Below are 20,234 nucleotides of genomic sequence, written 5' to 3'. Positions count from 1 at the left end.
GATTGTAAGAAGGAGTGTTTTTCTCTTTCTTGGGGTGGTGAAGCACTTTTGCTGAAAAGTTGTTAAAAGAGGTTGTGTGAGTAAAAGTGAAGGGGAAAGCTGAGATGACATTTCCGTTTGTTAGCAAAGGGAGTGGGGAGTGGCATGTGAAAGAGGAAGTGATGGCCTGGTGATGGTTTGTAATCGTTTTGGAGGAGCTCTGCCTAGTAGAAAGTAAAAGGAGAAGCTTTGATCGCCCAACGTGGGGCTCGAACCCACGACCCTGAGATTAAGAGTCTCATGCTCTACCGACTGAGCTAGCCGGGCTTGCTTGCTTGAGCTGAAATGTCAAAAATTGCAAAATGGCGCCAGCCTCACCTTTGCCATCCGCACAGAAGAAGGCAATCTTGTATGGCCTGATTTGGCTGGCCACGTTTTTCAGCACCGAGCAACAGGGCAAGGCATTGGTGGTTCAGTGGTAGAATTCTCGCCTGCCACGCGGGAGGCCCGGGTTCGATTCCCGGCCAATGCAAATGCTAGGATTTTGGCACACCTCCACACTTTGCACTTCTCAAGCTTAAGACATCTCTGCAGGCCAGAAGCCATTTAAGGACATTTGCAAGAGTCACCGTGGCACTTGGCCACAGTGCTGGCTGACAGTCGAGAAGAGGGACCCTAGTACCCAGCAAACATGACTCTAAGACACACAAGTTAAAGCAGCCTTGGGACACTTGCGTGCCCAAAGGCCTTGCATGTCTTCTAGCAGTGCCAGTGACGTGCAGCATCTCTCCCTCTCCAGTACTCACCTATTAGGCTTCTTTTTAACTGTCTAGAAAAGCCTCGGAAATGCCAAGTCAGCAGCATCTGCTCATCTGGTGTTGTTTTACAACTTTTTGCCTTGTTGTCTTTGCACTCTACTCAGGGCCTTGCTCAAATTTGGAGCGTTCTCTCTAGGCCCTCATTCATTCTACTTTTGTCCTGAGTTTTCTCACAGTAGATGTTGAGATGTTGTGTCAGCTTACCTACAACTTGCTTTCCCAGCACCTAGCAATTAAGAAAACATACTAAAAGTACAGAAAAAAAAGTAGTAACAAACTTAAGTCAAATGAAAGCAACCACTTTTTTTGCTTGCCGGGACTGAAAGGCTTTTTGGTTTGTAACTTTTGTTGGGAAGTACCTCATCTAAAAACAAGTTAAGGGAAAGAGCAACTTCCTTTTTTTCAATCCTCTCAGCTAAATCTCAGGCCGTGTGCAGAGTGCCCTCCTCATACTGCTATGTGAGCACCTTTGGAGTGCAAAGCCTAATACACACCATACCAATGCCTGTCAGATAGATGGGTCGAACAGATGATTTCCGGCAGGTCCGATCTGATTTCCGATCGTTTTTCTGATGGATTTGCATAGTAGTGATCGGAAATCCGAACGGAAATCCGATCGTGTCTGTCGGAAAGGATCTATCGGCCCATCTATCTGATGGGGAATTGCATGGTGTGCACCAGGCATACGAGAATGAGTATCTTTCAGGTGGTTGTTCCTTGTCAAGTGATTGATTGTAAGTCTCTCCTTGACAAAAGGACTGGAGTAAAGCCAACGGAAATCTGGGAAAAGCAGATAAGAAAAGTAGTATAGGAAAGATGAGTAAGATTGTAAGAAGGAGTGTTTTTCTCTTTCTTGGGGTGGTGAAGCACTTTTGCTGAAAAGTTGTTAAAAGAGGTTGTGTGAGTAAAAGTGAAGGGGAAAGCTGAGATGACATTTTCGTTTGTTAGCAAAGGGAGTGGGGAGTGGCATGTGAAAGAGGAAGTGATGGCCTGGTGATGGTTTGTAATCGTTTTGGAGGAGCTCTGCCTAGTAGAAAGTAAAAGGAGAAGCTTTGATCGCCCAACGTGGGGCTCGAACCCACGACCCTGAGATTAAGAGTCTCATGCTCTACCGACTGAGCTAGCCGGGCTTGCTTGCTTGAGCTGAAATGTCAAAAATTGCAAAATGGCGCCAGCCTCACCTTTGCCATCCGCACAGAAGAAGGCAATCTTGTATGGCCTGATTTGGCTGGCCACGTTTTTCAGCACCGAGCAACAGGGCAAGGCATTGGTGGTTCAGTGGTAGAATTCTCGCCTGCCACGCGGGAGGCCCGTGTTCGATTCCCGGCCAATGCAAATGCTAGGATTTTGGCACACCTCCACACTTTGCACTTCTCAAGCTTAAGACATCTCTGCAGGCCAGAAGCCATTTAAGGACATTTGCAAGAGTCACCGTGGCACTTGGCCACAGTGCTGGCTGACAGTCGAGAAGAGGGACCCTAGTACCCAGCAAACATGACTCTAAGACACACAAGTTAAAGCAGCCTTGGGACACTTGCGTGCCCAAAGGCCTTGCATGTCTTCTAGCAGTGCCAGTGACGTGCAGCATCTCTCCCTCTCCAGTACTCACCTATTAGGCTTCTTTTTAACTGTCTAGAAAAGCCTCGGAAATGCCAAGTCAGCAGCATCTGCTCATCTGGTGTTGTTTTACAACTTTTTGCCTTGTTGTCTTTGCACTCTACTCAGGGCCTTGCTCAAATTTGGAGCGTTCTCTCTAGGCCCTCATTCATTCTACTTTTGTCCTGAGTTTTCTCACAGTAGATGTTGAGATGTTGTGTCAGCTTACCTACAACTTGCTTTCCCAGCACCTAGCAATTAAGAAAACATACTAAAAGTACAGAAAAAAAAGTAGTAACAAACTTAAGTCAAATGAAAGCAACCACTTTTTTTGCTTGCCGGGACTGAAAGGCTTTTTGGTTTGTAACTTTTGTTGGGAAGTACCTCATCTAAAAACAAGTTAAGGGAAAGAGCAACTTCCTTTTTTTCAATCCTCTCAGCTAAATCTCAGGCCGTGTGCAGAGTGCCCTCCTCATACTGCTATGTGAGCACCTTTGGAGTGCAAAGCCTAATACACACCATACCAATGCCTGTCAGATAGATGGGTCGAACAGATGATTTCCGGCAGGTCCGATCTGATTTCCGATCGTTTTTCTGATGGATTTGCATAGTAGTGATCGGAAATCCGAACGGAAATCCGATCGTGTCTGTCGGAAAGGATCTATCGGCCCATCTATCTGATGGGGAATTGCATGGTGTGCACCAGGCATACGAGAATGAGTATCTTTCAGGTGGTTGTTCCTTGTCAAGTGATTGATTGTAAGTCTCTCCTTGACAAAAGGACTGGAGTAAAGCCAACGGAAATCTGGGAAAAGCAGATAAGAAAAGTAGTATAGGAAAGATGAGTAAGATTGTAAGAAGGAGTGTTTTTCTCTTTCTTGGGGTGGTGAAGCACTTTTGCTGAAAAGTTGTTAAAAGAGGTTGTGTGAGTAAAAGTGAAGGGGAAAGCTGAGATGACATTTTCGTTTGTTAGCAAAGGGAGTGGGGAGTGGCATGTGAAAGAGGAAGTGATGGCCTGGTGATGGTTTGTAATCGTTTTGGAGGAGCTCTGCCTAGTAGAAAGTAAAAGGAGAAGCTTTGATCGCCCAACGTGGGGCTCGAACCCACGACCCTGAGATTAAGAGTCTCATGCTCTACCGACTGAGCTAGCCGGGCTTGCTTGCTTAAGCTGAAATGTCAAAAATTGCAAAATGGCGCCAGCCTCACCTTTGCCATCCGCACAGAAGAAGGCAATCTTGTATGGCCTGATTTGGCTGGCCACGTTTTTCAGCACCGAGCAACAGGGCAAGGCATTGGTGGTTCAGTGGTAGAATTCTCGCCTGCCACGCGGGAGGCCCGGGTTCGATTCCCGGCCAATGCAAATGCTAGGATTTTGGCACACCTCCACACTTTGCACTTCTCAAGCTTAAGACATCTCTGCAGGCCAGAAGCCATTTAAGGACATTTGCAAGAGTCACCGTGGCACTTGGCCACAGTGCTGGCTGACAGTCGAGAAGAGGGACCCTAGTACCCAGCAAACATGACTCTAAGACACACAAGTTAAAGCAGCCTTGGGACACTTGCGTGCCCAAAGGCCTTGCATGTCTTCTAGCAGTGCCAGTGACGTGCAGCATCTCTCCCTCTCCAGTACTCACCTATTAGGCTTATTTTTAACTGTCTAGAAAAGCCTCGGAAATGCCAAGTCAGCAGCATCTGCTCATCTGGTGTTGTTTTACAACTTTTTGCCTTGTTGTCTTTGCACTCTACTCAGGGCCTTGCTCAAATTTGGAGCGTTCTCTCTAGGCCCTCATTCATTCTACTTTTGTCCTGAGTTTTCTCACAGTAGATGTTGAGATGTTGTGTCAGCTTACCTACAACTTGCTTTCCCAGCACCTAGCAATTAAGAAAACATACTAAAAGTACAGAAAAAAAAGTAGTAACAAACTTAAGTCAAATGAAAGCAACCACTTTTTTTGCTTGCCGGGACTGAAAGGCTTTTTGGTTTGTAACTTTTGTTGGGAAGTACCTCATCTAAAAACAAGTTAAGGGAAAGAGCAACTTCCTTTTTTTCAATCCTCTCAGCTAAATCTCAGGCCGTGTGCAGAGTGCCCTCCTCATACTGCTATGTGAGCACCTTTGGAGTGCAAAGCCTAATACACACCATACCAATGCCTGTCAGATAGATGGGTCGAACAGATGATTTCCGGCAGGTCCGATCTGATTTCCGATCGTTTTTCTGATGGATTTGCATAGTAGTGATCGGAAATCCGAACGGAAATCCGATCGTGTCTGTCGGAAAGGATCTATCGGCCCATCTATCTGATGGGGAATTGCATGGTGTGCACCAGGCATACGAGAATGAGTATCTTTCAGGTGGTTGTTCCTTGTCAAGTGATTGATTGTAAGTCTCTCCTTGACAAAAGGACTGGAGTAAAGCCAACGGAAATCTGGGAAAAGCAGATAAGAAAAGTAGTATAGGAAAGATGAGTAAGATTGTAAGAAGGAGTGTTTTTCTCTTTCTTGGGGTGGTGAAGCACTTTTGCTGAAAAGTTGTTAAAAGAGGTTGTGTGAGTAAAAGTGAAGGGGAAAGCTGAGATGACATTTTCGTTTGTTAGCAAAGGGAGTGGGGAGTGGCATGTGAAAGAGGAAGTGATGGCCTGGTGATGGTTTGTAATCGTTTTGGAGGAGCTCTGCCTAGTAGAAAGTAAAAGGAGAAGCTTTGATCGCCCAACATGGGGCTCGAACCCACGACCCTGAGATTAAGAGTCTCATGCTCTACCGACTGAGCTAGCCAGGCTTGCTTGCTTGAGCTGAAATGTCAAAAATTGCAAAATGGCGCCAGCCTCACCTTTGCCATCCGCACAGAAGAAGGCAATCTTGTATGGCCTGATTTGGCTTGCCACGTTTTTCAGCACCGAGCAACAGGGCAAGGCATTGGTGGTTCAGTGGTAGAATTCTCGCCTGCCACGCGGGAGGCCCGGGTTCGATTCCCGGCCAATGCAAATGCTAGGATTTTGGCACACCTCCACACTTTGCACTTCTCAAGCTTAAGACATCTCTGCAGGCCAGAAGCCATTTAAGGACATTTGCAAGAGTCACCGTGGCACTTGGCCACAGTGCTGGCTGACAGTCGAGAAGAGGGACCCTAGTACCCAGCAAACATGACTCTAAGACACACAAGTTAAAGCAGCCTTGGGACACTTGCGTGCCCAAAGGCCTTGCATGTCTTCTAGCAGTGCCAGTGACGTGCAGCATCTCTCCCTCTCCAGTACTCACCTATTAGGCTTCTTTTTAACTGTCTAGAAAAGCCTCGGAAATGCCAAGTCAGCAGCATCTGCTCATCTGGTGTTGTTTTACAACTTTTTGCCTTGTTGTCTTTGCACTCTACTCAGGGCCTTGCTCAAATTTGGAGCGTTCTCTCTAGGCCCTCATTCATTCTACTTTTGTCCTGAGTTTTCTCACAGTAGATGTTGAGATGTTGTGTCAGCTTACCTACAACTTGCTTTCCCAGCACCTAGCAATTAAGAAAACATACTAAAAGTACAGAAAAAAAAGTAGTAACAAACTTAAGTCAAATGAAAGCAACCACTTTTTTTGCTTGCCGGGACTGAAAGGCTTTTTGGTTTGTAACTTTTGTTGGGAAGTACCTCATCTAAAAACAAGTTAAGGGAAAGAGCAACTCCCTTTTTTTAAATCCTCTCAGCTAAATCTCAGGCCGTGTGCAGAGTGCCCTCCTCATACTGCTATGTGAGCACCTTTGGAGTGCAAAGCCTAATACACACCATACCAATGCCTGTCAGATAGATGGGTCGAACAGATGATTTCCGGCAGGTCCGATCTGATTTCCGATCGTTTTTCTGATGGATTTGCATAGTAGTGATCGGAAATCCGAACGGAAATCCGATCGTGTCTGTCGGAAAGGATCTATCGGCCCATCTATCTGATGGGGAATTGCATGGTGTGCACCAGGCATACGAGAATGAGTATCTTTCAGGTGGTTGTTCCTTGTCAAGTGATTGATTGTAAGTCTCTCCTTGACAAAAGGACTGGAGTAAAGCCAACGGAAATCTGGGAAAAGCAGATAAGAAAAGTAGTATAGGAAAGATGAGTAAGATTGTAAGAAGGAGTGTTTTTCTCTTTCTTGGGGTGGTGAAGCACTTTTGCTGAAAAGTTGTTAAAAGAGGTTGTGTGAGTAAAAGTGAAGGGGAAAGCTGAGATGACATTTTCGTTTGTTAGCAAAGGGAGTGGGGAGTGGCATGTGAAAGAGGAAGTGATGGCCTGGTGATGGTTTGTAATCGTTTTGGAGGAGCTCTGCCTAGTAGAAAGTTAAAGGAGAAGCTTTGATCGCCCAACGTGGGGCTCGAACCCACGACCCTGAGATTAAGAGTCTCATGCTCTACCGACTGAGCTAGCCGGGCTTGCTTGCTTGAGCTGAAATGTCAAAAATTGCAAAATGGCGCCAGCCTCACCTTTGCCATCCGCACAGAAGAAGGCAATCTTGTATGGCCTGATTTGGCTGGCCACGTTTTTCAGCACCGAGCAACAGGGCAAGGCATTGGTGGTTCAGTGGTAGAATTCTCGCCTGCCACGCGGGAGGCCCGTGTTCGATTCCCGGCCAATGCAAATGCTAGGATTTTGGCACACCTCCACACTTTGCACTTCTCAAGCTTAAGACATCTCTGCAGGCCAGAAGCCATTTAAGGACATTTGCAAGAGTCACCGTGGCACTTGGCCACAGTGCTGGCTGACAGTCGAGAAGAGGGACCCTAGTACCCAGCAAACATGACTCTAAGACACACAAGTTAAAGCAGCCTTGGGACACTTGCGTGCCCAAAGGCCTTGCATGTCTTCTAGCAGTGCCAGTGACGTGCAGCATCTCTCCCTCTCCAGTACTCACCTATTAGGCTTCTTTTTAACTGTCTAGAAAAGCCTCGGAAATGCCAAGTCAGCAGCATCTGCTCATCTGGTGTTGTTTTACAACTTTTTGCCTTGTTGTCTTTGCACTCTACTCAGGGCCTTGCTCAAATTTGGAGCGTTCTCTCTAGGCCCTCATTCATTCTACTTTTGTCCTGAGTTTTCTCACAGTAGATGTTGAGATGTTGTGTCAGCTTACCTACAACTTGCTTTCCCAGCACCTAGCAATTAAGAAAACATACTAAAAGTACAGAAAAAAAAGTAGTAACAAACTTAAGTCAAATGAAAGCAACCACTTTTTTTGCTTGCCGGGACTGAAAGGCTTTTTGGTTTGTAACTTTTGTTGGGAAGTACCTCATCTAAAAACAAGTTAAGGGAAAGAGCAACTTCCTTTTTTTCAATCCTCTCAGCTAAATCTCAGGCCGTGTGCAGAGTGCCCTCCTCATACTGCTATGTGAGCACCTTTGGAGTGCAAAGCCTAATACACACCATACCAATGCCTGTCAGATAGATGGGTCGAACAGATGATTTCCGGCAGGTCCGATCTGATTTCCGATCGTTTTTCTGATGGATTTGCATAGTAGTGATCGGAAATCCGAACGGAAATCCGATCGTGTCTGTCGGAAAGGATCTATCGGCCCATCTATCTGATGGGGAATTGCATGGTGTGCACCAGGCATACGAGAATGAGTATCTTTCAGGTGGTTGTTCCTTGTCAAGTGATTGATTGTAAGTCTCTCCTTGACAAAAGGACTGGAGTAAAGCCAACGGAAATCTGGGAAAAGCAGATAAGAAAAGTAGTATAGGAAAGATGAGTAAGATTGTAAGAAGGAGTGTTTTTCTCTTTCTTGGGGTGGTGAAGCACTTTTGCTGAAAAGTTGTTAAAAGAGGTTGTGTGAGTAAAAGTGAAGGGGAAAGCTGAGATGACATTTTCGTTTGTTAGCAAAGGGAGTGGGGAGTGGCATGTGAAAGAGGAAGTGATGGCCTGGTGATGGTTTGTAATCGTTTTGGAGGAGCTCTGCCTAGTAGAAAGTAAAAGGAGAAGCTTTGATCGCCCAACGTGGGGCTCGAACCCACGACCCTGAGATTAAGAGTCTCATGCTCTACCGACTGAGCTAGCCGGGCTTGCTTGCTTGAGCTGAAATGTCAAAAATTGCAAAATGGCGCCAGCCTCACCTTTGCCATCCGCACAGAAGAAGGCAATCTTGTATGGCCTGATTTGGCTGGCCACGTTTTTCAGCACCGAGCAACAGGGCAAGGCATTGGTGGTTCAGTGGTAGAATTCTCGCCTGCCACGCGGGAGGCCTGGGTTCGATTCCCGGCCAATGCAAATGCTAGGATTTTGGCACACCTCCACACTTTGCACTTCTCAAGCTTAAGACATCTCTGCAGGCCAGAAGCCATTTAAGGACATTTGCAAGAGTCACCGTGGCACTTGGCCACAGTGCTGGCTGACAGTCGAGAAGAGGGACCCTAGTACCCAGCAAACATGACTCTAAGACACACAAGTTAAAGCAGCCTTGGGACACTTGCGTGCCCAAAGGCCTTGCATGTCTTCTAGCAGTGCCAGTGACGTGCAGCATCTCTCCCTCTCCAGTACTCACCTATTAGGCTTCTTTTTAACTGTCTAGAAAAGCCTCGGAAATGCCAAGTCAGCAGCATCTGCTCATCTGGTGTTGTTTTACAACTTTTTGCCTTGTTGTCTTTGCACTCTACTCAGGGCCTTGCTCAAATTTGGAGCGTTCTCTCTAGGCCCTCATTCATTCTACTTTTGTCCTGAGTTTTCTCACAGTAGATGTTGAGATGTTGTGTCAGCTTACCTACAACTTGCTTTCCCAGCACCTAGCAATTAAGAAAACATACTAAAAGTACAGAAAAAAAAGTAGTAACAAACTTAAGTCAAATGAAAGCAACCACTTTTTTTGCTTGCCGGGACTGAAAGGCTTTTTGGTTTGTAACTTTTGTTGGGAAGTACCTCATCTAAAAACAAGTTAAGGGAAAGAGCAACTTCCTTTTTTTCAATCCTCTCAGCTAAATCTCAGGCCGTGTGCAGAGTGCCCTCCTCATACTGCTATGTGAGCACCTTTGGAGTGCAAAGCCTAATACACACCATACCAATGCCTGTCAGATAGATGGGTCGAACAGATGATTTCCGGCAGGTCCGATCTGATTTCCGATCGTTTTTCTGATGGATTTGCATAGTAGTGATCGGAAATCCGAACGGAAATCCGATCGTGTCTGTCGGAAAGGATCTATCGGCCCATCTATCTGATGGGGAATTGCATGGTGTGCACCAGGCATACGAGAATGAGTATCTTTCAGGTGGTTGTTCCTTGTCAAGTGATTGATTGTAAGTCTCTCCTTGACAAAAGGACTGGAGTAAAGCCAACGGAAATCTGGGAAAAGCAGATAAGAAAAGTAGTATAGGAAAGATGAGTAAGATTGTAAGAAGGAGTGTTTTTCTCTTTCTTGGGGTGGTGAAGCACTTTTGCTGAAAAGTTGTTAAAAGAGGTTGTGTGAGTAAAAGTGAAGGGGAAAGCTGAGATGACATTTTCGTTTGTTAGCAAAGGGAGTGGGGAGTGGCATGTGAAAGAGGAAGTGATGGCCTGGTGATGGTTTGTAATCGTTTTGGAGGAGCTCTGCCTAGTAGAAAGTAAAAGGAGAAGCTTTGATCGCCCAACGTGGGGCTCGAACCCACGACCCTGAGATTAAGAGTCTCATGCTCTACCGACTGAGCTAGCCGGGCTTGCTTGCTTGAGCTGAAATGTCAAAAATTGCAAAATGGCGCCAGCCTCACCTTTGCCATCCGCACAGAAGAAGGCAATCTTGTATGGCCTGATTTGGCTGGCCACGTTTTTCAGCACCGAGCAACAGGGCAAGGCATTGGTGGTTCAGTGGTAGAATTCTCGCCTGCCACGCGGGAGGCCCGGGTTCAATTCCCGGCCAATGCAAATGCTAGGATTTTGGCACACCTCCACACTTTGCACTTCTCAAGCTTAAGACATCTCTGCAGGCCAGAAGCCATTTAAGGACATTTGCAAGAGTCACCGTGGCACTTGGCCACAGTGCTGGCTGACAGTCGAGAAGAGGGACCCTAGTACCCAGCAAACATGACTCTAAGACACACAAGTTAAAGCAGCCTTGGGACACTTGCGTGCCCAAAGGCCTTGCATGTCTTCTAGCAGTGCCAGTGACGTGCAGCATCTCTCCCTCTCCAGTACTCACCTATTAGGCTTCTTTTTAACTGTCTAGAAAAGCCTCGGAAATGCCAAGTCAGCAGCATCTGCTCATCTGGTGTTGTTTTACAACTTTTTGCCTTGTTGTCTTTGCACTCTACTCAGGGCCTTGCTCAAATTTGGAGCGTTCTCTCTAGGCCCTCATTCATTCTACTTTTGTCCTGAGTTTTCTCACAGTAGATGTTGAGATGTTGTGTCAGCTTACCTACAACTTGCTTTCCCAGCACCTAGCAATTAAGAAAACATACTAAAAGTACAGAAAAAAAAGTAGTAACAAACTTAAGTCAAATGAAAGCAACCACTTTTTTTGCTTGCCGGGACTGAAAGGCTTTTTGGTTTGTAACTTTTGTTGGGAAGTACCTCATCTAAAAACAAGTTAAGGGAAAGAGCAACTTCCTTTTTTTCAATCCTCTCAGCTAAATCTCAGGCCGTGTGCAGAGTGCCCTCCTCATACTGCTATGTGAGCACCTTTGGAGTGCAAAGCCTAATACACACCATACCAATGCCTGTCAGATAGATGGGTCGAACAGATGATTTCCGGCAGGTCCGATCTGATTTCCGATCGTTTTTCTGATGGATTTGCATAGTAGTGATCGGAAATCCGAACGGAAATCCGATCGTGTCTGTCGGAAAGGATCTATCGGCCCATCTATCTGATGGGGAATTGCATGGTGTGCACCAGGCATACGAGAATGAGTATCTTTCAGGTGGTTGTTCCTTGTCAAGTGATTGATTGTAAGTCTCTCCTTGACAAAAGGACTGGAGTAAAGCCAACGGAAATCTGGGAAAAGCAGATAAGAAAAGTAGTATAGGAAAGATGAGTAAGATTGTAAGAAGGAGTGTTTTTCTCTTTCTTGGGGTGGTGAAGCACTTTTGCTGAAAAGTTGTTAAAAGAGGTTGTGTGAGTAAAAGTGAAGGGGAAAGCTGAGATGACATTTTCGTTTGTTAGCAAAGGGAGTGGGGAGTGGCATGTGAAAGAGGAAGTGATGGCCTGGTGATGGTTTGTAATCGTTTTGGAGGAGCTCTGCCTAGTAGAAAGTAAAAGGAGAAGCTTTGATCGCCCAACGTGGGGCTCGAACCCACGACCCTGAGATTAAGAGTCTCATGCTCTACCGACTGAGCTAGCCAGGCTTGCTTGCTTGAGCTGAAATGTCAAAAATTGCAAAATGGCGCCAGCCTCACCTTTGCCATCCGCACAGAAGAAGGCAATCTTGTATGGCCTGATTTGGCTTGCCACGTTTTTCAGCACCGAGCAACAGGGCAAGGCATTGGTGGTTCAGTGGTAGAATTCTCGCCTGCCACGCGGGAGGCCCGGGTTCGATTCCCGGCCAATGCAAATGCTAGGATTTTGGCACACCTCCACACTTTGCACTTCTCAAGCTTAAGACATCTCTGCAGGCCAGAAGCCATTTAAGGACATTTGCAAGAGTCACCGTGGCACTTGGCCACAGTGCTGGCTGACAGTCGAGAAGAGGGACCCTAGTACCCAGCAAACATGACTCTAAGACACACAAGTTAAAGCAGCCTTGGGACACTTGCGTGCCCAAAGGCCTTGCATGTCTTCTAGCAGTGCCAGTGACGTGCAGCATCTCTCCCTCTCCAGTACTCACCTATTAGGCTTCTTTTTAACTGTCTAGAAAAGCCTCGGAAATGCCAAGTCAGCAGCATCTGCTCATCTGGTGTTGTTTTACAACTTTTTGCCTTGTTGTCTTTGCACTCTACTCAGGGCCTTGCTCAAATTTGGAGCGTTCTCTCTAGGCCCTCATTCATTCTACTTTTGTCCTGAGTTTTCTCACAGTAGATGTTGAGATGTTGTGTCAGCTTACCTACAACTTGCTTTCCCAGCACCTAGCAATTAAGAAAACATACTAAAAGTACAGAAAAAAAAGTAGTAACAAACTTAAGTCAAATGAAAGCAACCACTTTTTTTGCTTGCCGGGACTGAAAGGCTTTTTGGTTTGTAACTTTTGTTGGGAAGTACCTCATCTAAAAACAAGTTAAGGGAAAGAGCAACTTCCTTTTTTTCAATCCTCTCAGCTAAATCTCAGGCCGTGTGCAGAGTGCCCTCCTCATACTGCTATGTGAGCACCTTTGGAGTGCAAAGCCTAATACACACCATACCAATGCCTGTCAGATAGATGGGTCGAACAGATGATTTCCGGCAGGTCCAATCTGATTTCCGATCGTTTTTCTGATGGATTTGCATAGTAGTGATCGGAAATCCGAACGGAAATCCGATCGTGTCTGTCGGAAAGGATCTATCGGCCCATCTATCTGATGGGGAATTGCATGGTGTGCACCAGGCATACGAGAATGAGTATCTTTCAGGTGGTTGTTCCTTGTCAAGTGATTGATTGTAAGTCTCTCCTTGACAAAAGGACTGGAGTAAAGCCAACGGAAATCTGGGAAAAGCAGATAAGAAAAGTAGTATAGGAAAGATGAGTAAGATTGTAAGAAGGAGTGTTTTTCTCTTTCTTGGGGTGGTGAAGCACTTTTGCTGAAAAGTTGTTAAAAGAGGTTGTGTGAGTAAAAGTGAAGGGGAAAGCTGAGATGACATTTTCGTTTGTTAGCAAAGGGAGTGGGGAGTGGCATGTGAAAGAGGAAGTGATGGCCTGGTGATGGTTTGTAATCGTTTTGGAGGAGCTCTGCCTAGTAGAAAGTAAAAGGAGAAGCTTTGATCGCCCAACGTGGGGCTCGAACCCACGACCCTGAGATTAAGAGTCTCATGCTCTACCGACTGAGCTAGCCAGGCTTGCTTGCTTGAGCTGAAATGTCAAAAATTGCAAAATGGCGCCAGCCTCACCTTTGCCATCCGCACAGAAGAAGGCAATCTTGTATGGCCTGATTTGGCTTGCCACGTTTTTCAGCACCGAGCAACAGGGCAAGGCATTGGTGGTTCAGTGGTAGAATTCTCGCCTGCCACGCGGGAGGCCCGGGTTCGATTCCCGGCCAATGCAAATGCTAGGATTTTGGCACACCTCCACACTTTGCACTTCTCAAGCTTAAGACATCTCTGCAGGCCAGAAGCCATTTAAGGACATTTGCAAGAGTCACCGTGGCACTTGGCCACAGTGCTGGCTGACAGTCGAGAAGAGGGACCCTAGTACCCAGCAAACATGACTCTAAGACACACAAGTTAAAGCAGCCTTGGGACACTTGCGTGCCCAAAGGCCTTGCATGTCTTCTAGCAGTGCCAGTGACGTGCAGCATCTCTCCCTCTCCAGTACTCACCTATTAGGCTTCTTTTTAACTGTCTAGAAAAGCCTCGGAAATGCCAAGTCAGCAGCATCTGCTCATCTGGTGTTGTTTTACAACTTTTTGCCTTGTTGTCTTTGCACTCTACTCAGGGCCTTGCTCAAATTTGGAGCGTTCTCTCTAGGCCCTCATTCATTCTACTTTTGTCCTGAGTTTTCTCACAGTAGATGTTGAGATGTTGTGTCAGCTTACCTACAACTTGCTTTCCCAGCACCTAGCAATTAAGAAAACATACTAAAAGTACAGAAAAAAAAGTAGTAACAAACTTAAGTCAAATGAAAGCAACCACTTTTTTTGCTTGCCGGGACTGAAAGGCTTTTTGGTTTGTAACTTTTGTTGGGAAGTACCTCATCTAAAAACAAGTTAAGGGAAAGAGCAACTTCCTTTTTTTCAATCCTCTCAGCTAAATCTCAGGCCGTGTGCAGAGTGCCCTCCTCATACTGCTATGTGAGCACCTTTGGAGTGCAAAGCCTAATACACACCATACCAATGCCTGTCAGATAGATGGGTCGAACAGATGATTTCCGGCAGGTCCAATCTGATTTCCGATCGTTTTTCTGATGGATTTGCATAGTAGTGATCGGAAATCCGAACGGAAATCCGATCGTGTCTGTCGGAAAGGATCTATCGGCCCATCTATCTGATGGGGAATTGCATGGTGTGCACCAGGCATACGAGAATGAGTATCTTTCAGGTGGTTGTTCCTTGTCAAGTGATTGATTGTAAGTCTCTCCTTGACAAAAGGACTGGAGTAAAGCCAACGGAAATCTGGGAAAAGCAGATAAGAAAAGTAGTATAGGAAAGATGAGTAAGATTGTAAGAAGGAGTGTTTTTCTCTTTCTTGGGGTGGTGAAGCACTTTTGCTGAAAAGTTGTTAAAAGAGGTTGTGTGAGTAAAAGTGAAGGGGAAAGCTGAGATGACATTTTCGTTTGTTAGCAAAGGGAGTGGGGAGTGGCATGTGAAAGAGGGAGTGATGGCCTGGTGATGGTTTGTAATCGTTTTGGAGGAGCTCTGCCTAGTAGAAAGTAAAAGGAGAAGCTTTGATCGCCCAACGTGGGGCTCGAACCCACGACCCTGAGATTAAGAGTCTCATGCTCTACCGACTGAGCTAGCCGGGCTTGCTTGCTTGAGCTGAAATGTCAAAAATTGCAAAATGGCGCCAGCCTCACCTTTGCCATCCGCACAGAAGAAGGCAATCTTGTATGGCCTGATTTGGCTGGCCACGTTTTTCAGCACCGAACAACAGGGCAAGGCATTGGTGGTTCAGTGGTAGAATTCTCGCCTGCCACGCGGGAGGCCCGGGTTCGATTCCCGGCCAATGCAAATGCTAGGATTTTGGCACACCTCCACACTTTGCACTTCTCAAGCTTAAGACATCTCTGCAGGCCAGAAGCCATTTAAGGACATTTGCAAGAGTCACCGTGGCACTTGGCCACAGTGCTGGCTGACAGTCGAGAAGAGGGACCCTAGTACCCAGCAAACATGACTCTAAGACACACAAGTTAAAGCAGCCTTGGGACACTTGCGTGCCCAAAGGCCTTGCATGTCTTCTAGCAGTGCCAGTGACGTGCAGCATCTCTCCCTCTCCAGTACTCACCTATTAGGCTTCTTTTTAACTGTCTAGAAAAGCCTCGGAAATGCCAAGTCAGCAGCATCTGCTCATCTGGTGTTGTTTTACAACTTTTTGCCTTGTTGTCTTTGCACTCTACTCAGGGCCTTGCTCAAATTTGGAGCGTTCTCTCTAGGCCCTCATTCATTCTACTTTTGTCCTGAGTTTTCTCACAGTAGATGTTGAGATGTTGTGTCAGCTTACCTACAACTTGCTTTCCCAGCACCTAGCAATTAAGAAAACATACTAAAAGTACAGAAAAAAAAGTAGTAACAAACTTAAGTCAAATGAAAGCAACCACTTTTTTTGCTTGCCGGGACTGAAAGGCTTTTTGGTTTGTAACTTTTGTTGGGAAGTACCTCATCTAAAAACAAGTTAAGGGAAAGAGCAACTTCCTTTTTTTCAATCCTCTCAGCTAAATCTCAGGCCGTGTGCAGAGTGCCCTCCTCATACTGCTATGTGAGCACCTTTGGAGTGCAAAGCCTAATACACACCATACCAATGCCTGTCAGATAGATGGGTCGAACAGATGATTTCCGGCAGGTCCGATCTGATTTCCGATCGTTTTTCTGATGGATTTGCATAGTAGTGATCGGAAATCCGAACGGAAATCCGATCGTGTCTGTCGGAAAGGATCTATCGGCCCATCTATCTGATGGGGAATTGCATGGTGTGCACCAGGCATACGAGAATGAGTATCTTTCAGGTGGTTGTTCCTTGTCAAGTGATTGATTGTAAGTCTCTCCTTGACAAAAGGACTGGAGTAAAGCCAACGGAAATCTGGGAAAAGCAGATAAGAAAAGTAGTATAGGAAAGATGAGTAAGATTGTAAGAAGGAGTGTTTTTCTCTTTCTTGGGGTGGTGAAGCACTTTTGCTGAAAAGTTGTTAAAAGAGGTTGTGTGAGTAAAAGTGAAGGGGAAAGCTGAGATGACATTTTCGTTTGTTAGCAAAGGGAGTGGGGAGTGGCATGTGAAAGAGGAAGTGATGGCCTGGTGATGGTTTGTAATCGTTTTGGAGGAGCTCTGCCTAGTAGAAAGTAAAAGGAGAAGCTTTGATCGCCCAACGTGGGGCTCAAACCCACGACCCTGAGATTAAGAGTCTCATGCTCTACCGACTGAGCTAGCCAGGCTTGCTTGCTTGAGCTGAAATGTCAAAAATTGCAAAATGGCGCCAGCCTCACCTTTGCCATCCGCACAGAAGAAGGCAATCTTGTATGGCCTGATTTGGCTGGCAACGTTTTTCAGCACCGAGCAACAGGGCAAGGCATTGGTGGTTCAGTGGTAGAATTCTCGCCTGCCACGCGGGAGGCCTGGGTTTGATTCCCGGCCAATGCAAATGCTAGGATTTTGGCACACCTCCACACTTTGCACTTCTCAAGCTTAAGACATCTCTGCAGGCCAGAAGCCATTTAAGGACATTTGCAAGAGTCACCGTGGCACTTGGCCACAGTGCTGGCTGACAGTCGAGAAGAGGGACCCTAGTACCCAGCAAACATGACTCTAAGACACACAAGTTAAAGCAGCCTTGGGACACTTGCGTGCCCAAAGGCCTTGCATGTCTTCTAGCAGTGCCAGTGACGTGCAGCATCTCTCCCTCTCCAGTACTCACCTATTAGGCTTCTTTTTAACTGTCTAGAAAAGCCTCGGAAATGCCAAGTCAGCAGCATCTGCTCATCTGGTGTTGTTTTACAACTTTTTGCCTTGTTGTCTTTGCACTCTACTCAGGGCCTTGCTCAAATTTGGAGCGTTCTCTCTAGGCCCTCATTCATTCTACTTTTGTCCTGAGTTTTCTCACAGTAGATGTTGAGATGTTGTGTCAGCTTACCTACAACTTGCTTTCCCAGCACCTAGCAATTAAGAAAACATACTAAAAGTACAGAAAAAAAAGTAGTAACAAACTTAAGTCAAATGAAAGCAACCACTTTTTTTGCTTGCCGGGACTGAAAGGCTTTTTGGTTTGTAACTTTTGTTGGGAAGTACCTCATCTAAAAACAAGTTAAGGGAAAGAGCAACTTCCTTTTTTTCAATCCTCTCAGCTAAATCTCAGGCCGTGTGCAGAGTGCCCTCCTCATACTGCTATGTGAGCACCTTTGGAGTGCAAAGCCTAATACACACCATACCAATGCCTGTCAGATAGATGGGTCGAACAGATGATTTCCGGCAGGTCCGATCTGATTTCCGATCGTTTTTCTGATGGATTTGCATAGTAGTGATCGGAAATCCGAACGGAAATCCGATCGTGTCTGTCGGAAAGGATCTATCGGCCCATCTATCTGATGGGGAATTGCATGGTGTGCACCAGGCATACGAGAATGAGTATCTTTCAGGTGGTTGTTCCTTGTCAAGTGATTGATTGTAAGTCTCTCCTTGACAAAAGGACTGGAGTAAAGCCAACGGAAATCTGGGAAAAGCAGATAAGAAAAGTAGTATAGGAAAGATGAGTAAGATTGTAAGAAGGAGTGTTTTTCTCTTTCTTGGGGTGGTGAAGCACTTTTGCTGAAAAGTTGTTAAAAGAGGTTGTGTGAGTAAAAGTGAAGGGGAAAGCTGAGATGACATTTTCGTTTGTTAGCAAAGGGAGTGGGGAGTGGCATGTGAAAGAGGAAGTGATGGCCTGGTGATGGTTTGTAATCGTTTTGGAGGAGCTCTGCCTAGTAGAAAGTAAAAGGAGAAGCTTTGATCGCCCAACGTGGGGCTCGAACCCACGACCCTGAGATTAAGAGTCTCATGCTCTACCGACTGAGCTAGCCGGGCTTGCTTGCTTGAGCTGAAATGTCAAAAATTGAAAAAATGGCGCCAGCCTCACCTTTGCCATCCGCACAGAAGAAGGCAATCTTGTATGGCCTGATTTGGCTGGCCACGTTTTTCAGCACCGAGCATCAGGGCAAGGCATTGGTGGTTCAGTGGTAGAATTCTCGCCTGCCACGCGGGAGGCCTGGGTTTGATTCCCGGCCAATGCAAATGCTACGATTTTGGCACACCTCCACACTTTGCACGTCTCAAGCTTAAGACATCTCTGCAGGCCAGAAGCCATTTAAGGACATTTGCAAGAGTCACCGTGGCACTTGGCCACAGTGCTGGCTGACAGTCAAGAAGAGGGACCCTAGTACCCAGCAAACATGACTCTAAGACACACAAGTTAAAGCAGCCTTGGGACACTTGCGTGCCCAAAGGCCTTGCATGTCTTCTAGCAGTGCCAGTGACGTGCAGCATCTCTCCCTCTCCAGTACTCACCTATTAGGCTTCTTTTTAACTGTCTAGAAAAGCCTCGGAAATGCCAAGTCAGCAGCATCTGTTCATCTGGTGTTGTTTTACAACTTTTTGCCTTGTTGTCTTTGCACTCTACTCAGGGCCTTGCTCAAATTTGGAGCGTTCTCTCTAGGCCCTCATTCATTCTACTTTTGTCCTGAGTTTTCTCACAGTAGATGTTGAGATGTTGTGTCAGCTTACCTACAACTTGCTTTCCCAGCACCTAGCAATTAAGAAAACATACTAAAAGTACAGAAAAAAAAGTAGTAACAAACTTAAGTCAAATGAAAGCAACCACTTTTTTTGCTTGCCGGGACTGAAAGGCTTTTTGGTTTGTAACTTTTGTTGGGAAGTACCTCATCTAAAAACAAGTTAAGGGAAAGAGCAACTTCCTTTTTTTCAATCCTCTCAGCTAAATCTCTGGCCGTGTGCAGAGTGCCCTCCTCATACTGCTATGTGAGCACCTTTGGAGTGCAAAGCCTAATACACACCATACCAATGCCTGTCAGATAGATGGGTCGAACAGATGATTTCCGGCAGGTCCGATCTGATTTCCGATCGTTTTTCTGATGGATTTGCATAGTAGTGATCGGAAATCCGAACGGAAATCCGATCGTGTCTGTCGGAAAGGATCTATCGGCCCATCTATCTGATGGGGAATTGCATGGTGTGCACCAGGCATACGAGAATGAGTATCTTTCAGGTGGTTGTTCCTTGTCAAGTGATTGATTGTAAGTCTCTCCTTGACAAAAGGACTGGAGTAAAGCCAACGGAAATCTGGGAAAAGCAGATAAGAAAAGTAGTATAGGAAAGATGAGTAAGATTGTAAGAAGGAGTGTTTTTCTCTTTCTTGGGGTGGTGAAGCACTTTTGCTGAAAAGTTGTTAAAAGAGGTTGTGTGAGTAAAAGTGAAGGGGAAAGCTGAGATGACATTTTCGTTTGTTAGCAAAGGGAGTGGGGAGTGGCATGTGAAAGAGGAAGTGATGGCCTGGTGATGGTTTGTAATCGTTTTGGAGGAGCTCTGCCTAGTAGAAAGTAAAAGGAGAAGCTTTGATCGCCCAACGTGGGGCTCGAACCCACGACCCTGAGATTAAGAGTCTCATGCTCTACCGACTGAGCTAGCCGGGCTTGCTTGCTTGAGCTGAAATGTCAAAAATTGCAAAATGGCGCCAGCCTCACCTTTGCCATCCGCACAGAAGAAGGCAATCTTGTATGGCCTGATTTGGCTGGCCACGTTTTTCAGCACCGAGCAACAGGGCAAGGCATTGGTGGTTCAGTGGTAGAATTCTCGCCTGCCACGCGGGAAGCCCGGGTTCGATTCCCGGCCAATGCAAATGCTAGGATTTTGGCACACCTCCACACTTTGCACTTCTCAAGCTTAAGACATCTCTGCAGGCCAGAAGCCATTTAAGGACATTTGCAAGAGTCACCGTGGCACTTGGCCACAGTGCTGGCTGACAGTCGAGAAGAGGGACCCTAGTACCCAGCAAACATGACTCTAAGACACACAAGTTAAAGCAGCCTTGGGACACTTGCGTGCCCAAAGGCCTTGCATGTCCTCTAGCAGTGCCAGTGACGTGCAGCATCTCTCCCTCTCCAGTAC

The 20,234-nt window shown here is 46.3% G+C and overlaps 20 non-coding genes across 20 annotated transcripts; 9 read left to right on the top strand and 11 right to left on the bottom strand.

The window, feature by feature from the left end:
* Positions 1–233: 233 nt before the first annotated feature.
* TRNAK-CUU (transfer RNA lysine (anticodon CUU)) lies at positions 234–306 on the bottom strand. Its single transcript has one exon. It is a non-coding gene; the product is annotated as a tRNA-Lys (tRNA).
* Positions 307–440: 134 nt separating this feature from the next.
* On the top strand, positions 441–511 carry TRNAG-GCC (transfer RNA glycine (anticodon GCC)). The gene has a single exon. It is a non-coding gene; the product is annotated as a tRNA-Gly (tRNA).
* Positions 512–1,854: 1,343 nt separating this feature from the next.
* TRNAK-CUU (transfer RNA lysine (anticodon CUU)) lies at positions 1,855–1,927 on the bottom strand. The gene has a single exon. It is a non-coding gene; the product is annotated as a tRNA-Lys (tRNA).
* A 1,548-nt stretch (positions 1,928–3,475) lies between these two features.
* On the bottom strand, positions 3,476–3,548 carry TRNAK-CUU (transfer RNA lysine (anticodon CUU)). Its single transcript has one exon. It is a non-coding gene; the product is annotated as a tRNA-Lys (tRNA).
* Positions 3,549–3,682: 134 nt separating this feature from the next.
* TRNAG-GCC (transfer RNA glycine (anticodon GCC)) lies at positions 3,683–3,753 on the top strand. Its single transcript has one exon. It is a non-coding gene; the product is annotated as a tRNA-Gly (tRNA).
* Positions 3,754–5,303: 1,550 nt separating this feature from the next.
* TRNAG-GCC (transfer RNA glycine (anticodon GCC)) lies at positions 5,304–5,374 on the top strand. Its single transcript has one exon. It is a non-coding gene; the product is annotated as a tRNA-Gly (tRNA).
* A 1,343-nt stretch (positions 5,375–6,717) lies between these two features.
* Positions 6,718–6,790, bottom strand: TRNAK-CUU (transfer RNA lysine (anticodon CUU)). The gene has a single exon. It is a non-coding gene; the product is annotated as a tRNA-Lys (tRNA).
* Positions 6,791–8,338: 1,548 nt separating this feature from the next.
* On the bottom strand, positions 8,339–8,411 carry TRNAK-CUU (transfer RNA lysine (anticodon CUU)). Its single transcript has one exon. It is a non-coding gene; the product is annotated as a tRNA-Lys (tRNA).
* A 134-nt stretch (positions 8,412–8,545) lies between these two features.
* TRNAG-GCC (transfer RNA glycine (anticodon GCC)) lies at positions 8,546–8,616 on the top strand. The gene has a single exon. It is a non-coding gene; the product is annotated as a tRNA-Gly (tRNA).
* Positions 8,617–9,959: 1,343 nt separating this feature from the next.
* On the bottom strand, positions 9,960–10,032 carry TRNAK-CUU (transfer RNA lysine (anticodon CUU)). The gene has a single exon. It is a non-coding gene; the product is annotated as a tRNA-Lys (tRNA).
* Positions 10,033–10,166: 134 nt separating this feature from the next.
* Positions 10,167–10,237, top strand: TRNAG-GCC (transfer RNA glycine (anticodon GCC)). The gene has a single exon. It is a non-coding gene; the product is annotated as a tRNA-Gly (tRNA).
* A 1,343-nt stretch (positions 10,238–11,580) lies between these two features.
* On the bottom strand, positions 11,581–11,653 carry TRNAK-CUU (transfer RNA lysine (anticodon CUU)). The gene has a single exon. It is a non-coding gene; the product is annotated as a tRNA-Lys (tRNA).
* Positions 11,654–11,787: 134 nt separating this feature from the next.
* Positions 11,788–11,858, top strand: TRNAG-GCC (transfer RNA glycine (anticodon GCC)). The gene has a single exon. It is a non-coding gene; the product is annotated as a tRNA-Gly (tRNA).
* A 1,343-nt stretch (positions 11,859–13,201) lies between these two features.
* Positions 13,202–13,274, bottom strand: TRNAK-CUU (transfer RNA lysine (anticodon CUU)). The gene has a single exon. It is a non-coding gene; the product is annotated as a tRNA-Lys (tRNA).
* Positions 13,275–13,408: 134 nt separating this feature from the next.
* Positions 13,409–13,479, top strand: TRNAG-GCC (transfer RNA glycine (anticodon GCC)). Its single transcript has one exon. It is a non-coding gene; the product is annotated as a tRNA-Gly (tRNA).
* A 1,343-nt stretch (positions 13,480–14,822) lies between these two features.
* On the bottom strand, positions 14,823–14,895 carry TRNAK-CUU (transfer RNA lysine (anticodon CUU)). Its single transcript has one exon. It is a non-coding gene; the product is annotated as a tRNA-Lys (tRNA).
* Positions 14,896–15,029: 134 nt separating this feature from the next.
* Positions 15,030–15,100, top strand: TRNAG-GCC (transfer RNA glycine (anticodon GCC)). The gene has a single exon. It is a non-coding gene; the product is annotated as a tRNA-Gly (tRNA).
* A 2,964-nt stretch (positions 15,101–18,064) lies between these two features.
* TRNAK-CUU (transfer RNA lysine (anticodon CUU)) lies at positions 18,065–18,137 on the bottom strand. The gene has a single exon. It is a non-coding gene; the product is annotated as a tRNA-Lys (tRNA).
* A 1,549-nt stretch (positions 18,138–19,686) lies between these two features.
* On the bottom strand, positions 19,687–19,759 carry TRNAK-CUU (transfer RNA lysine (anticodon CUU)). The gene has a single exon. It is a non-coding gene; the product is annotated as a tRNA-Lys (tRNA).
* A 134-nt stretch (positions 19,760–19,893) lies between these two features.
* TRNAG-GCC (transfer RNA glycine (anticodon GCC)) lies at positions 19,894–19,964 on the top strand. The gene has a single exon. It is a non-coding gene; the product is annotated as a tRNA-Gly (tRNA).
* The last annotated feature ends 270 nt before the right edge of the window (positions 19,965–20,234 follow it).

The sequence above is a fragment of the Hyperolius riggenbachi genome, chromosome 4, assembly GCF_040937935.1.
Source record: "Hyperolius riggenbachi isolate aHypRig1 chromosome 4, aHypRig1.pri, whole genome shotgun sequence".
Classification (NCBI taxonomy): domain Eukaryota; kingdom Metazoa; phylum Chordata; class Amphibia; order Anura; family Hyperoliidae; genus Hyperolius; species Hyperolius riggenbachi.
This window is presented reverse-complemented; position numbering and strand designations above follow the sequence as displayed.